The sequence below is a fragment of the Sciurus carolinensis genome, chromosome 12 (genome assembly GCF_902686445.1).
Source record: "Sciurus carolinensis chromosome 12, mSciCar1.2, whole genome shotgun sequence".
Taxonomy (NCBI): domain Eukaryota; kingdom Metazoa; phylum Chordata; class Mammalia; order Rodentia; family Sciuridae; genus Sciurus; species Sciurus carolinensis.
This window is the reverse complement of record NC_062224.1, coordinates 70,578,499-70,595,208: the sequence shown is the minus strand read 5'-3', so window position 1 is coordinate 70,595,208 and position 16,710 is coordinate 70,578,499. Positions and strand designations below refer to the sequence as shown.

The following is a 16,710-nucleotide window of genomic DNA, read 5'->3' as shown; positions in this document are numbered from 1 at the left end:
AATAGTGTGTGCCCTGGGGATCCACCAGGAAGGTGACCTTTGTATAAGACCTCCAGAAGAAGCTTCAGATATATTAAAACAGGACGAGGGGTGGTCATCTTGGCAAAAGGAGAGACTTGGGCTGGGCACCAAACCCAGGGCCTCCTATATACTAGGAAAGTGCTCTACTACTGAGCTATGTCCTCAGCACCCAAATGGCAAAGCCTTAACAAGTTTATTGAGGATACCTGGCACATGGTTCTCAGGACCTGGAGGTGAGGAGAGAAGGTTGTCCTCCAGACAGAATATGAGAGGGAGACTAAAGAGGATTAAGAACCCAAATCTGGGATCCCCAATGTTAAGGAGCAGGCATGTGTGCCAATGTGATTTAAAAGCAGGCTTCTTCGAGGAAGATGAAGGAATTGATGCTCTTGTGCAGAAACCTCTGGTTGTTCCCCATTCAATTATTTAAAATTTGGATAACAAGACTAAGAATTTCCCTTATATTTATTATGAAAATGGGAATTACCCTACATCAACGTTGTAAGTGAGATCTCAGGAATAAGTTTAATGTTTGGAACAGTTTTAAAGTACTAGTTGATATGCATGCTCATGAAAAGTAATTCTTACTTACCAAAATGGGTTTTCAAGAACCTCTGCTTAGAGACCTTTAAATCTTGATGCGTCTTCTGAGAGAGCACTGTGAGGTGCAACAGGTGGCCAGGCCCTGACTTCTACCACCCAGCGCAATGTCAGGCAGTGTGTCCTTGTGTGTCCCAGTCTGTGCTGAGAATGTCAGAAGTGTGTCAGGTGACACAACTGTTATGGGGAGTTGGTGTTACCAGAGGTTCTTCCTACTACTCTATCCTTTCTCTACTTTACAGAGACACTGAGTCACAGAGAAATTAAGTAATTGGGCCAGCATCACATGGCTAGGGAGTGGCAGGTCTGGGACACCATTCCATCTCTGGCTTCCAAAGTCCTCCTGTTCCTCACCACGTGACTATGCTGTTCATAGAAAATCTTTCCCTTCCTCTTTCCCTCAATCAGAGCCAAAAGAGAAGAAAAATAAGGAAAACTAGGCCAGAGGGTGGAGTGATGTTTGGAAGGGAAAGCAAAGATGGTTTCTATGAAAAGAAGCCAGATTAAGGGTAGCCAGATAAATTGCAAGGTGATTCAAACAAACAAACAAACATGATTACATCTCCCACATCTCTTATTTTTTCCCTTCTTTTTTCAATTAAATCACTCAATTTCTGTCTGTGCTGATGACTGTATTATGGATCATTCTCTTTGATGCTGTTTCAGTTATGTGGCTTCAGTAAATTGAAGGCAGGGTCTCTTAATTCTTGTTGCCTGCTACATAAATTGCTAGATCACTGTTATTCTTTGATACCTTGACCTTTGCTCTGATGAGTGGCTTCTGCCAGAGGCTTGCTGATGACTTCCCTTCTCCCAGAGCCAATCCCAGCTTCAGAAAGTGATGCATCTAATGAGGCTGGTAAAATAAGAGGAGGTTGGTGAGTTTTTAGTAGACATGTTCCTTCTCAGAAGTTGCTCCATGACACAGGCAACCAGACCTGCTTGGATTTGAGTCTCTCATTTGGAAGGGGTACCTAAAAAAGGGTACTCTTTTTAGTTCTAAGAGGCAAGGACATGATGGTCACTGTCACTGAATATGGAAATCTTGTAGGAAATAGCTCTAGCAGAAAAATAAGGAAGAATCACAACTTCTAATCTATCTGGAACTCACTTGCAGCAACATCACCTCCTGAAACATAGCTGACGTCCAGGAAATAAGTTAGAGAGGTTCCTGACCACAATAAAAGATGACCAGGCACTCATACAGCAGAGTTATCAGAAAGGCAACTGAGTCCTTTATCAACTTCTGACCAGGTGGATTATCTCTAGGACCACAAGAAGTTAGAAGCCTGGAAGAAGAAGGGAACATAGAGGAAGTCACCCTGTTAACCACAGAGATGATCCTTTAGATTTGAAATTTTTGCCAGTGCACCACAGTGAGGCTAGCTTGGGAAATCAAGTCATGGAAGCAATGCCTGTTTTGGACAATTTTGCTAAATCTTACTCTGTTTATAGTTAACCTCTACTTTATCTGCTTGGCTCTCTACCTGGTTTCTAACTTCTGCTTCTGATTTCTTTATTTGGAGTCCCACTTTTGGATTGTTGTTCACCACCTTTCAACTTGCCTCCAGCTGCCATTTGGAGGTCTTTGTAACCTTCAGTAATAAAGTAACTCCCTTTCATAGTCCCAGGACAGAAATTGATGCTTGTGATAACAGCCTTGAATTATGAAGGTGAGGCTAAATTATATTCAGGAAAACTGAACACATGCAATAAATTTTAGAAAGGTTTATATCCAGAATTGCTGAAATATTACTTTGAAAAAAAAATGGCTTGGTGCTTAAATGGGCAGATCTCCAACTATTTGGAAAGCTTGACTGTTTAGTAGAACAAAGTCTCTGAAGTTTCTAAATGTCCTTTGATTACTATATTACTGCCATATAGTTTACATTCTACTCCCTAGAGGAAGTTAGAGAGACTGTGAATCAGTTCTTAGGGTGCTGAGATGGTTGTATGAGTGATTTATTAGGACTTCTCATATGACTGATTTTAAGCCGGGTGAGATAAGTGTGTGTGTGAGTGTGTATGTGCGTGCGTGCACTTGGGGCGGGGTTGCCCATGTATGCAACTGTGTGTGAACTTATATGTGGGCACAGGTACTTCCTCCCCAATTGTGGAATCCCTGGGAGCTTTTACAAGGACTACCCACAGTTCTCTTCCAGGAGATTCTAATCCTCCCTAGAAAGAAAAAGGACAGTTTGCTCTGGACAGATGTGGCTTAAACAAATGCTCTTGGTCTTTTGGATGTGATCCTTCTCTACTTTAGAACTGCATCTTCCCATTCTCATTTGGGGAGCATTGGAAGATCAAAGACCTATCCCAAGCTTTTGGGGTCATTCTGTCCTATACAATGTGTCCTGGTATTCTTTTTAGAGTCATAATACTAGATTGATAGCCTAAGGTAGCATCTCTGAGAGTGAATCAGGGTTTGTCTTGTCTATTCATTTTCCCTACCTGGGAGATTTAGAAACCTGAGCTTTTGTTGAAGTCATGCTGAGTTTGGATAAAACAAAAAAACTTGGGAACTCAAGGTTCTCACCACCTTCTCTTTATAATATAATCTGTCAGAACTTCAGTGAAAGGTAGTAAAATAAAATCTTAGTGTCCTGCTTTGCATAACTTCTGTCATGTTAATGGAGCCTAACTAGCCTATACTTCCATGGTCCAGATATGGCTTCAAATATATGTCAATAATGTAGGAAATATGAGCCACATCCCCAGCCCTTTTTTTATTTTTTGAGATGAGGTCTAGCTAAGTTGCTTAGGGCCTCACTAAGTTGCTGAGACTGGCTTTGAACTTAGAATCCTTGTCCCTCAGCCTCCTGAGTCACTGGGATTACAGGCATGCACCACTGAGCCTGGTTTCTTGCTGTGTTTTTAAAGCTTTATAACAAAGGCAGCCTTTATTGAAATATGCTCAGATAAAACTCCAGTTCTCTGGGAGAGGTTTCAAACCCACAATTCAGTACTGCTTAGCCCATCTGGAAATTTGAACACATCTTTCTTTGATTAACTTGCCTCTATATTTATGATTAAAATCATGACTGGAGTTATAAGATAGAGGGAAAATACAAAGGCAAATCTTTTTCAAGTTGAACATCACTTGTATGATGAGCAAGGACACCTGCTACTTTGGACTGCAATGAATTCTCCACTGTACTGTGAAGTAATGAGGCCTGGAGACTTCACTGGCTTGTCTAAGGGATCCATAACCTGTGACTCTAAGGAATTCTTTGGGATCACCAAATAATGCTTATGTTTAGAATTTCTAATCTCAGAGGACTTTATAGTTTCCTCTCACCAAACCATACCCTTTCCACACCTATTTTCAATTACCTTACCACCTCGAGGACATTAGGATTCTTATCACTGTTTTGGTTAGGCATTTGCTTAATTAAAAAAAAAATCCAAAAACTGTACAGCCTGAAATAATACCCTTTTTATTTCATCTCACAGTTTGTTTATGGGTCAGAAATTTGGCCAGGGCTTGGCTGATATATTCTTTAGTTCCATGTAGGCTTTATCTGGGGCCCCTTGGTGGCATCCAGGTGGCTGGTTTGAAGGCTCATTGATAACTTTGCTCATATGCTTGGAACTTTACCTGGATGGCAAAAAGGTAGGCTCAGCAGGACTCCTCTTTCTCCCTGCTTGGTCTCAGGGTGTTTCTGTGTGGCTTCTGTGGAGGCTCAGGAGTCTGCTTTCTAAGGTCAAAGCTGCCAATCCTCTTTAAAGTGAGGCCAGAACTTATATGACTTACACCTTACTCTACTGATCGAATGAGTTACAGGGTAGCCCAGATTCAAAGGGAAAGAAAACAGACCCCATCTCTCAATGGGAAGTGTATTAAGGAAGTTGCAGCTATATTTAATGCTGCCCTGACCCACTGTGTAATGTAGAGTAACAGTTGGAAAATCCAACGTGAATACCTCCTTGTTTTGTCACCATACCTGCTTCTAGCCATCTGGAGATAAACCAGATTTAGCCTCTGCCTTTCTGTTCAGAGTCTGGTGAAAGAACAGACCAGTAAACTATGCCTCAACAGTGTAGTCTTTTTACCAATGGGACATGCCCAAGGTACTCTAAGCAAAATCTGGAGAACCCAGAGAAATCCCTGAGATTCCATTCTTAACAAAGTGGGAGTTATAGTCATCTGATTTTTTTTTATTGTTATCGTTTTGTTTTATTTTTTGTAACTATAATTAAGTAACTGAGGCTAGGTACTTACCAAAAAAAGAGGTTTATTTAGCTCAGTTATAGAGACTGAAATTCCAAATAGCATGCCACTGGCTCTGGTGAGGATGCCCTTGGCTACATTGCCTTGTGGCAGGACAATGACAGGAGCTTATGCAAGGGGAAAAGACAGATCACTTGGCAAGTAAGGAAGCCAGAGTGAAGGGGAGGGGTCAGTCTGACTATCAACCCTCTTAAAGTTTGCCTCATAAAGTTTCCGCCACCTCAACACTGCTACAGGGGGTCCAAGCTCCTAATACGTGAACCCCTGGGGGACATACTTAAACCATATCCAAATCATAGTGGGAGTTCTGAGACTTTGGGGGGTAATTTGCTAGTTTGGTTAGGTTCCTTGAGTAGACAGACATAATTCAAAGAGCAGCTGAGTCATCTGCCTGAATCAAGACTCTTTTGAGTCCAACAATATTTATTGCAGGGATCTTTGAATAGATTAGATAGAGAAGTGGGTTTAGTTAATTAGAGTGCATATCTTCATTGTGTTTCAGTATGTTCACTGTTGGGATTTGGTGCCTACCTCTGTATTCCCTACTCATCCTTTAAGAAGCTGCCTGGTGTGGTGTTCAATGTCATGGGAAATATGACCTAAGTTTACTGAAGAATTCCTGATTCACTTACTGTTGATTGTGAGAGTGAAATGGAATGAGGTATATAGTTGCCAGGTGGAGAGTGGGCACCCAACATATGTTAGTTCTTTCCATCTTAGATTTGACTTCTGTATCTGCCATTCCTGCAGAGGAAAGTCTTTGATTGACATATCTATAAAAATCAGTTACCAGGTCATTTTTAAGATTAGCTTATAAGTTCCAGACTGCTGAACAAAATTATGCAAAAAAAATCCCTGAGGAAGTAGAGTGATGTACTGGATTCATATATCAAACTACATTAAGAGAAAGAGCTAGCAAAATGTCCCCTTCTCATGTGAGGCTGATGTGAATCCACAAATGTTGGCACCAGACAGCTTAACAGAAGACACTCTGCTGATGGGTGGCTTTCATCAGTGGAAGACAAATGTGCTGAGATGAAACAAACTTAGTGGGTTTACAAAGAACCCTGGATTTCTTGACTGTGGCCTTCAAAGACTTTGGCACTATTCATTTTTATAGAGAAGTAGGTCACCCAGCTTCAGCACCACTGAGAGCTTAGCAAGGGAACTCCCTTCTCTACAGATCACTCTATCAGAACTTTGACAAATGAGACTAAAACAAAATCTCCTCCTGCTTTCTCTGACCTCTTTCTTTCAAACTTGGCTTTTAAATCCAAGTTTTAAATACATTTAAAAGTAACCAGCTTTTCAAATGCAGTGAAATCTCATTTCTAGAGGAAATAGGTTGCCAAGATATAAAACAGTGGCTAAATCCTAAGTCATTTATATCTATTTATGTTTTTGGCTTCCAACTATATACTAAATGATTTTTCAGATTTGAGGATGAAAGGGTGAATTGAGGTTTACGGAGCAAATAAGTAAACAACAATTTCAGTAGGGAAGAGTGAATTGCCTTTTCTGGCATTCCGTAGAAACCACCTCTGCAAGAGATTTTAAAATGCGCATCCCTAAGGCTTTATGGTGAAAGTTCAAGCTAGATGGCCAAGGGCCTGCTTTTTTAAGAGACCCCAGTTCTTTAGAACTGAAAGGTGAGGTTTCTATCATGTCAGAGATCACAGTTCTAAGTGGGGTTAATGACATCCCTCCCCGCAATGCATGGGAGCGCACACGTAGACAGCCATACAGAGTTCAGCTTTCATTTCTCATATTGCCCAAGGGGGTATAAAATAAAAAGAGGTCAGCCAAAAAAACTGTCTGTTAAATTAGACTTGCAAAAAGTGCTACCAAAAAAAAAAAAGTCATACTGTACTCCTGTTGTACAGAATTTTATGGCATACAATCCCCTTAATACTGATCCTAACCCCGGCGCCACATTGGAGACGTACACAGCATAGAAACCACTTAAAAAACCACGAGGTATAATAAACACTTTGTTTGTACAAGGCTATTAATATCTCGGGGGTTTTTTGAACTGATCAGATGGCATGCTTGCCTCATAAGGAGATTGGGTTGTTACCATTTGCATTGGGTTATGACATTACTCAGAGTCTGTTAACCCTGTGAGCAGATGGGACCCCAAGACTAGTGTGAATAGAGGCCTTCCCCACTTTATTCAAAGAAAAATAGCGACCATGCAATAGTAGCTAATGCTATTGTTCTCTTTTCATAGTATGACCCAGTAACTATGGATTATTGATAACATATACAATGCTTACTGTGTGCTAGGCATTATATTGTTGGTGTTCTCTCTCTCTAAATACACACACACATCCCCCCACACACATTCATTTAATCTTTAAAATAATTCTATGAGGTAGGTACTGTTACTCTTATTTTATAAATGAGGGTACTTGGGCAGAGTGATGTTAAGCAACTTGCCTAAGCCATGCAGCTAGGAAAAGATAGAGCCAGAACTCCAACTGAGGCAAGAGTACCCAGGGGGCCACTTCAACATACTAACAGAAAGAAGCTGCAGAGTTGATTCTGTGTGGGTTCAAGGCATGACTTTGCCCCTTTGGGGAATCTGAGGAAGCCTTATTACTGAGTCAATTAACAAGTCAATGAAATTCAGACAAAAGCATCTACTTGAATTTGTAAGACATAGGGATAATGCATGGAAACAGCATAGTGTCTGCCTTCTCAACGGTTACTGTCATTATTATTATCCTTACAGTTTCCAAAGCATCCAGTTTGAACTTCTATACAAAACAATATCTTATATTTTAAGTCTGCTCAAAATCTCTGAAAGAAACCTCACCTTATCCCCTATTGCTTTAGGTTTGGGTTCTTAGTTACTTTCCCAGTAGTTGCTTCAGGATCACCTTAAAGAATATTTCCCACTCACTCCACTCATGGTGGTCTCATTCAGTTGCTGATGAGCAACTCAGATAGTGAGAAAGGAGGGGAACTTGCAACCAGTAGGCCCTGGATTAGCTTTCTACCTTTTTTACTTACTAGCTTTGTGGTTCTACAAATCACTCATCTCTCTGAGCCTCCATTTTTCTTCATAGAATAGAGAGCAGTTTTGTCTAGTGAGTTACCACATATATAAAGTATGGCATGTCAGATATAGAAGCAGTGGATTATTATCAGAATTTATCTTGTCCTCTAGAACACAGTTTGCATTTTCCTCAGAGTTGGCTCATGATTACGAAGCTACTCCATAAGTGTCAATCATTTCCCATCGGACAAGGTCTGATTCATTTCCTGTTATCAGTGGAAAAGTGCAGACTTATGGGAGCAGCCATAAGCCACTTTATTGCTCTGTTTACTTTTTCAGGACTCTAAGGGGAGCCACATGGGCTGGGGGCTGTGATGTATCTTGCTTTTCTTTGTGAAGAATTATTATAGAGTGATTGGCCCTGATGGTGATGCTTTTTACCTCATTCCCTGTCCCATACCACCTTTTCCTACTCCACTGCCACACCAATGGACTGGATTCTTTGCTTTTTGAATCAATTTTCAGTAAACTTTCTTTTCCCCATCCTACTGTCCTTCCGTAATTTCCACTAGGGCAAAATCTGTTCCAAGGCAGGATATGTGCTTATTTTTTTTATGCCAACGATTATCAGAATATATTTTTGTAATATATTCAAAAGATCTAACATATTCTTGAGAATTCTTTCAGCAGAGATGAACCTCGGTGCTTGAAAGGTAGTGTTGATTTTTTGAAAGTGGCCAAGGTTCTAAGCAAATAGTTCAAATAGACAAATAATTAAGTCCATCTTCCTAGTTTTTATTAGATATATTTGAAATCCAGTCCCTTCCCACATCTCTGCTGCTACCTCCCTTGTCCAAAAAGTTCTTGTCTCTCACTTGTGCTATTCCAATGACCTCTTAGTCTTTCTCTTGTTTCCCTTAGAAGCTTTTGCTAACTTAGCAGTCAGCAATCCCTGAGAAGATGTTGCTCTGATCAAAATCCCCTGTTCTCTGTAAAAACCCTACTGTGCAATGAACGCCAGCACTTGTTCCTTCTATCTGGTATAAATTTACCAGCCTCCCTCCCCTCCCCAGCTTCTGGTAACCACTATTCTACTCTCCTACTGGGAGATCAACTACTGTAGATTTCAAAGCAACCCGAAGAGAGGATTTTGAATGTGCTCATCAAAAATAAACAAGTGTTAGAGGTAATGGATATATATATCCATTTCTCTGAATTGATCATTGCAAATATACGTGCATCAAAACATGTACCCCATAAGCATTTAATAAATAAAATAAAACTTCTTTTAAAAACCCCCTGTTCACATCCTTATGACGGCTTCTTATCCCACAGATGGTGTCTTAGGCAACTGTCTCCACCTGTCCCTCCTTCGCCTGCTCTTTGGCTGTAACCTCTCTTACTCATGTGGCTTCCACTTGCTGACCTCTTTGCAATTTCTCAAGCACTCCAAGCTCATTTCCTCCTGAGGCTTGTGGCTGCCAATCCCTCCATCAGTGCTTGTCCCCAGCTCCCCACATGGCTCACACCCTCATTCCTTTTGGTCTCTCCTCAAATGTCTCAGGCTCAGGGGAACCTTCCCTGGTTTCCCTGTCTGACTTCTCAAGGTCTCTGCCCAGCACATCCAACCCCTCTCTTCACTGCACTTCACCCTTTGATACTCTTCTTCATAATTTATACTCAATCTTCTGCTCCACCATTAGGCCGTTTATGGTGTTATCTCCACTACTACTAGAGAAAACTTCTGAAATGATTCTTGGGTAGTGGGTGCTTAATAAATGTTTTTGAATGAATTTATGAAAAACTTCAAAATATTCAAGTACAAGGAATCTTGTTATCATAAATATGTAACTTCATGGAGAAGGTTTTAAAATTTTGTTTGTTTGTTCTTTTAGTTATACATGACAGTAGATTATATTTGGACATATTATAACTTCCCATTCTTGTGGTTGGGCATGATGTCGAATTATACTGGTTGTGTGTTCACATATGAACATGGAAAGTAATGTGAGATTCATTCCACTGTCTTTCCTATTTCCATCCCCTCTCCCTTCCCTTCATTCCCCTTTGTCTAAAAAATATGGAAGTCTTCATGAATTTGTGTGTCGCCTTGCACTGGGGCCATGCTAATCTCTGTATCCTTCCAATTTTAGTATGTGTGCTGCCGAAGTGAGCATCATGAAGAGATTCTTTTAAGAAATGTTACTCATTTGTTATAATTTGGAAATTCTACTACATTTTTAAAAGATACCTCTTGTCTATATTTATGAAGAAAGAAATCTACCCATTTTGTATTATTTATTCATGGCTAATTCTAGTAGATAATAGGTTAAAAATAAAGTTATAAGTTAATGAAACTGATATTCTTGAATAACTACTATGGTTTAAATATAGATTATTCCCCAAAGGTTCATGTGCTGGAGGCTGAGTCTCAGTGTCACAATGGCAAGAGGTGGTGGAACCTTTCAGATGTACGGTTTAGCAGGAGGTAATTAGGTTGTTGAAGGTGCTGCATCAAATGTGATTAATTTTTGTCTTGTGAGTGTGGGTTATATCATCCATACTGGATTAATTACCTGAAAGCACATTGTTATAAAGTCATACCACTTCACCGTTGTCATCTTCTGTTCATGCCACTCACCACTATTGCCACTTGCCATGTTGTAAAGTAGCTAGAAGCTCCTCACCAGAGGTCAATCAAATGTGACTGCCTAAGCTTGGACTGCAAAGCCATGAGCCAAATAAACATCTTTTCTTTATAAAGTACCCAGCCTCAGGTATTTTATTATGATAACACAAAACAGACTAATATAGTAACTCACAAGCTCTGTATATTTGTAGAAAAGCTACACAGGCTCATTACTATATAGTCAACACCCCCTGAATTAAAGTATTTGGCTGAATGTTAGTAGGGATTTAAATTTAGTGTAGGCTATGTATGTCATAAGAGCTAGGAGAATGGAAAAAAAGTGTTTGAAAGGTGTTCCTCAAGCATATGTATGTTAAAGTCAGGGTGGAATTGGAAGGGGAGGTCACATAAAGAGATCAGAAGATATGGCCTCAGCCTCAGAGAACTCTCACACTTGCTGCAGAGACTCTCCCTCCATGACAGGAAACAACTGGGTAATTGAGAATTCATCCAGGAGAAGGGATGTTATGATGTCACGTGACTCTAGTCCCTGTTTTATCTTAGCATGACTTAGTTTTCCTTCAAATTTCACCATTACACATTGTACTGTACAATCTCTTTTCTTGCCCACTCCGAGGAACTTCTTCCAGTCGAGTCTTTTTCTCTGCTGTGTCATTTCTGCATGATGGTCTCATGAACACTATTGAGAGACTTTCCATTCACACAAAGGACTCCTTCATCGTGTAGACCTGTGGAAACGAATTATCTTGTTTATGCACACATGCTGTTATCACAAAGGCCTATCTGTAAAGAATGAAAAAAAGAAGGAAACGATAGGTATTTATAAGGTGTTTCATTGCAGAAGAGACTTTATTCTGTGTGTGTGTGTACATGTGTGTGTATCTTGAAGATATATCTAGTGATATTCCCATAAAGGTCATTAAAGATCTATGTATGCTCTACTTGATCATGGCTGCACATAGGAATGTATAATATAGATACTTATCAATGTGCATAACTATGTACTGTGAAGAGAGTTAATACAGTGACCTAATAGTGTATCTCTCTGAGGTCCAAAGAGGCTGTATTTTTCACTTGCTTCCTTCTTCTGAAACTCATGTGTATTCCATAAGGGCTGACTGTGCAAGCTCTTGTGAAGTTCTTGCCAGGTTTATTTAGGACATCTTAGAAAGGTACAATTACAAAGGAAACTGCAGGACATGGTGATGGTAGAAGCTAAGTAAGTACTGGGTCTGCTAAGCCACTTCTGAAGATTGATCGTGCAGTATGTTGGTTTGTTAGGCCTGAAGTGGCCTGTGTTATCCAGCAGGCTACACTATACGGGAAGAGAGAACTACATTAGTGCCAAGGCAGAATAAGTAGTCTTACCCAGTTCTGGTTCTCTGTAAGGTCCCACTTTCTATTACTAGAATTTCTCTTTCTTGCTTTTTCTCCCTCACTATCATTGTCTTAATAAGATGTACTACGTAGAAAGGGTAAAATGCAGCATAAAATTTCCTATACTGTGCAGAAGACATGTTTGGGTAACCCTAAGATGGCGGCTGGCATTGAGCCAAGAGGTGGCGCATAGTTAGTGTTAACACGGCCGTGATCTACTTTTGCCTGATTAGTTAATGTCTCCTCTGTGCTAGTGGTCAACAGATATTCCTCATTCTTTCTTGATTGGTACCGAGGGGTGTTCTTCAATTGTGCTAATCCTAAGCTGATTGGCTGTCTTAGGTATATAAGACACACACCTATAGGAAGCACCAAGGATAAGCAGCACCTCTGAATGATGGCAGAATGCAGGTTGCAGATGGCAGAACGCAGGACTAAGCCACACCTCTAGATAGCAGAATGAAGGACGCAGGATGCAGGATGCACCTCTTAGAAGAAGCAGCAGACCTTTAAGAAATAGCTCCTCTGATAATAGTAGCCTCTCTGAAAGTGTAGCAAGCCTCTCTTTCTCTAAGCACTTACTCTATAAGCAAAGTCTCTCTTCCTCTAAGCTCTAAGCAAAGCCTGTCTTCCTCTAAAACTTCCTCTAAAAGCAAATAAGCCTCTCTTCCTCTGTAAACTAGCGAACAAGCAAGAAAGCAAGAGCACTAAAGAGAAAGATAATAGAAGTAGCTCAGTTCCAGTCCACCTCCAATAAAATACCCACGCAATTGTTGCTGCAGGCGGTAACAAATATCCGCCGGATTGTTGCCGCAGGCGGCGACAATACTGTTTGATGATTCCGTCCTTCTTGACATATGTCATCTCTGTGGGGACTACATGGATGCGTATAAAATTACAAATTTTTGTCTATCAATGTAAAAGAGCATTTGTGGGCTTATCATTTGTTTATGTGTGTCTTTCTAATGTGGTCTGTTAGTTGATGAGAATTTACCAAGCAGGGATTGTGTATGGTGTTGTAGAGAAGATTCTGTGGGGTAACAAGAAAGAGAAAGAACATTCCTTTACCCGAAGGACTTCACAGTTAGACTGAGCATTCAGAACATATTCGACACAGCATCATTTGTGAATACCCACTCTTAGGGGGTAGTTAGTTGAAAAAAAAAAAAAAAAAAGATATGTTGGAGTTCTGATTCTCAGAATGTGACCTTATTTGGAGATAGGGACATTGCTGATGTAATTAGTTAAGATGAAAGTCATATTGGAGGAGGATGGATCCTAAATAATCATATGACTGACATTCATATAAGAAGAAGGTCAGGTGGCCAGGCCTGGTGGCACTATCCTGTAATCCCAACCACTCAGGGAGGGGAGGTTGAGACAGGAGGATTGCAAGTTCAAAACCAGCCTCAGCAACTTAGCAAGACCCTAAGCAACTAAGTGACACTCTGTCTCAAAATAAAAAAATAAAAAGGACTGAGGATATAGCTCAGTGATTAAGTGCCCCTGGGTTAAATCCCCAATTACCAAGGAAAAAAAGAAAGAGAGAAGATGGAGACACACAGGAGAAAGCCATGCTAAAATGAAAACAGGGACTAGAGTCACGTGACAGAAGTCAAGGAGTGCCAAAGATGGCTGGCAAACAGCCAGGAACTTGAAGGAGCAGGAGGGAAGAACCTTCTTCTAGGGACCTCAAAGAGCATCCTTCAGCCACCTTGATTTGTAGCCCCTAGATCTGTGAGAGATAGCATTCTCTCATTTTAAGTCACCCAGCTTGTGGTACTTTGTTACTACAGTATCAGGAAACCCCATGCCTATCAGGCAAACTCTCCAAAAACACAAGTATCAAGTTAAGAAAGGATGAAAGGCCACTGAATGGAAAGGGGTTCCTTTATTTGCCCCCCTGTCTAATGGGCCATTTATCTCTATTACCTAGACTGTGTTGTCTCAGTGTCCAGGATTCTTGCCAGTCTTAACAGATATTGATATGACTCTTTCTATCATTTTCTTGCTCCAGGAAACTCCCTGACTTCCCTGGGCTTGAGTAGATGTCCCACCTCTGTCAACGCATTGTGCCCTGTGAACACATTGCTTTAAAGTCTTATTGAGATGTTTGTATTCCCTTACTATTCAGTGAACTCTCTTAAGAATAGGGACCATTTCGTTGTCCTGTGATTTAGGTGTCATGCTTTACTCACATCTCATCTTTAATATTTGTTGAACTAAATTAGAGAAACTGAGCTATAAAATAAATGAATAACAAATGAATAAATGAAAACTCAGTGCATACAAAATGCTCAGCTGTTATTCAGAGGATGAATGAATGAATGAATGAACAGATTAACTGATCATGTTAAATATTTCAATACCTCTAGCTTCCTATAGTTATCATTATAATTTTTCTGGCATTATTATTTTTTTACTCCTCCACAATCAATGAAAGCCTTCTGGAGTATGAATGCTGGTGTGGTGTGTTGAAGGGTCACTTTTTCCTCCTGTAGGTAAGCCCAGGAGTGTGCTTTGTGTGTCTATCTCTGTGAGGTATGATTTCAGTAGTATCAGAATTTCAACCCAGAGTGTCAGATTCTTCTAAGATTAAATCAGTGAATACATTTCTTTATCTGCTAGTGCCAGCAAACTAGAATATAAGAGTTTGTGGAGGTTTAATTAAGTTTTTGTTTCTCTCCATCTGTGAGGAGCTTAATAACCCATTGGAAGTAAAGTAGACATTTACATGTATACATAGTTCCCCACACAATTTGTGTGTGCAAGGGGTCAGAGGTCCAGCATCCAATAATTGTGTGGGGAGCTAGGAAAAGAAATCTGACTTTAGTTTACAATGAAAGTAAGCATTTCATTGAAAAGTTGGACTTGAAGTTTGAATTTGAGAATAGAAAGGTTTTTTTTTTTTTTTTTTCCCTAATTTGGTTTGAGTTTTCTCTTTTCTTTTTAAAGGCAAATATCAGAGGAAGAAGGGAAGCATTCTGATAGGGTTACTAGTCTAAAGACAGATTTTGGAATATATAATACATGTTTTGGGGGTATTATTTAGCTTGGGCTTTCCAGAATGAAAGGTGAGTGTAGGATGATAGGTTGATGACCAGTTGTATATTATATCAATTAGAGTGTATGCACTAGGCATTAAAAGCTTCTGGAAGTTTCTGACCAAGTAAGAAACATAATTATAGCAATCAGTCACTTTTATTGGATACCAAACACTATGATAGGTACAGTTGCCTACTCTGGGACATGCAATTCTCTCAACAAATGTACAGAGTAGGTTTGAAAATTGGATTCGTCAATAGCTTGAATTTGCCTGACTCCTGAGCCTCTGAACCCTTCCACCATGCTAACAATCTTCAAGAGCAGTTGACACAGCCATATGGATTCTTCAGAGAACCTAAGGGGCCACTGAGGAAATGGAATGAATGGTCAATTGACCCAGGTGGGTGGACTCCTGGTCTTAATGGTCCTCATAGCTCACTTCAACTGGTGAAATTCCACTCTTCTTTGCTGTATAAAACCTGCCACAGAGTGTTAACTAAAGAAGCAGTCAACCAGGAAGGAAGTAACTGAAGATCCAGGAACAGGTTCTAGTTTTGGCCTTATGATATTTAACATTGTCATCTCCAGCCTGATGAAGACATTGGATATGTAGTCACTAGTACTATGTGGCTACAAAGCTAGTTTATACCACAGCAAACTTAAAATTCAGAGATCAAGTAATAAAGTTCAAAATTAACACGGACATAGGTGTCATTTGCATTTGTTTCCAAGAAGAAGAAGAAGAAGAAGGAGAAGAAGAAGAGAAGGAGGAGGGGGATGAGGAGCAGGAAGAGGAGGAGGAAGGGAAAGAGGAGGAAGAAGAATTACATAAGTATGGACTACAGTAGTGGCATTCAGATGGTCCCTGAACCAGCAGCTTCTGCATCATATGGGAACATGTTAGAAATGCAGATTCTTGGGTCCCAACCTCATTCTATTAACTAAATATTCTGGAACTGGGCTCAGCAACCTGTGTTAATGAGCTACTAAGACGGTTTGGATGCAGACTAAACTTGGAGGCCAATCTTCCCTTCCTGCTTGCCTTCCTTTATTTCTTCCTCTTTATTCCCTCATTACAGAAAGGATTTGGAAAATCGAACATAATGACTGTCTGTGTATAAGAACAAAAAAATGGCTATGACTCAATGGTGTGATGTGGCTGCTGCCAAAAGGAAATCATCTGTATTTAAAATATTGATCAGAACAAGGGAAACACAGCTACTCCTGGGTCTGCATTGTCCATTCTGGATATCCTCTATATACTGCTAGACTTTACCTGGAGTTTGCTGAGAAACTAATTTTAAGATATGGAAAAAGGGCTTGACGAAGATAGTGAAGTACTTTGTCCTGAAGGAAGTAGTTGAAGGAAACCACTGTTGTGATTGGGACCTGCCAGGGAGAGGAAAAAGAAAATGCACTGTTGGAAAACCCCCCTTGCTGGCATTAAAAGGGCCAGATGTTAATCCAGGCTCTTCCTGGGTTTTGCACTGAAGCACTCGAGGCATCTTTTCCTTTCAATATAGAATGTAGAGAGTAAAAGCTGTCATGCTTACCCCATAGGGTTTTTGTGAAGATGCAAAAACATGTGCAAATGTTCAAATATTTGAAGAACTACAATGGTTGTGCAAGCATGAGGCAATGGCACTACTATTAACTGAGGCCACTTGATGGGAACTTCAAGTCCAAGATCTAGAAGAATATGAACAATTTGAATTGTCCAAAGTGGGATGATCTTTCTCATAAAGTAGAGAGGTCATTGTGCTCGGACAAAGACATAATAGA

At 40.2% G+C, this 16,710-nt stretch overlaps 1 protein-coding gene and 1 non-coding gene across 4 annotated transcripts in view; one reads left to right on the top strand and one right to left on the bottom strand.

Annotated features, from left to right (window-relative positions):
- Tgfb2 (transforming growth factor beta 2) overlaps window positions 1-16,710 on the top strand; it is an 82,633-nt gene that overhangs the window by 53,297 nt on the left and 12,626 nt on the right. The window lies entirely within an intron of this gene.
- LOC124962542 (U6 spliceosomal RNA) lies at window positions 9,931-10,033 on the bottom strand. The gene has a single exon (XR_007104546.1). It is a non-coding gene; the product is annotated as a U6 spliceosomal RNA (small nuclear RNA).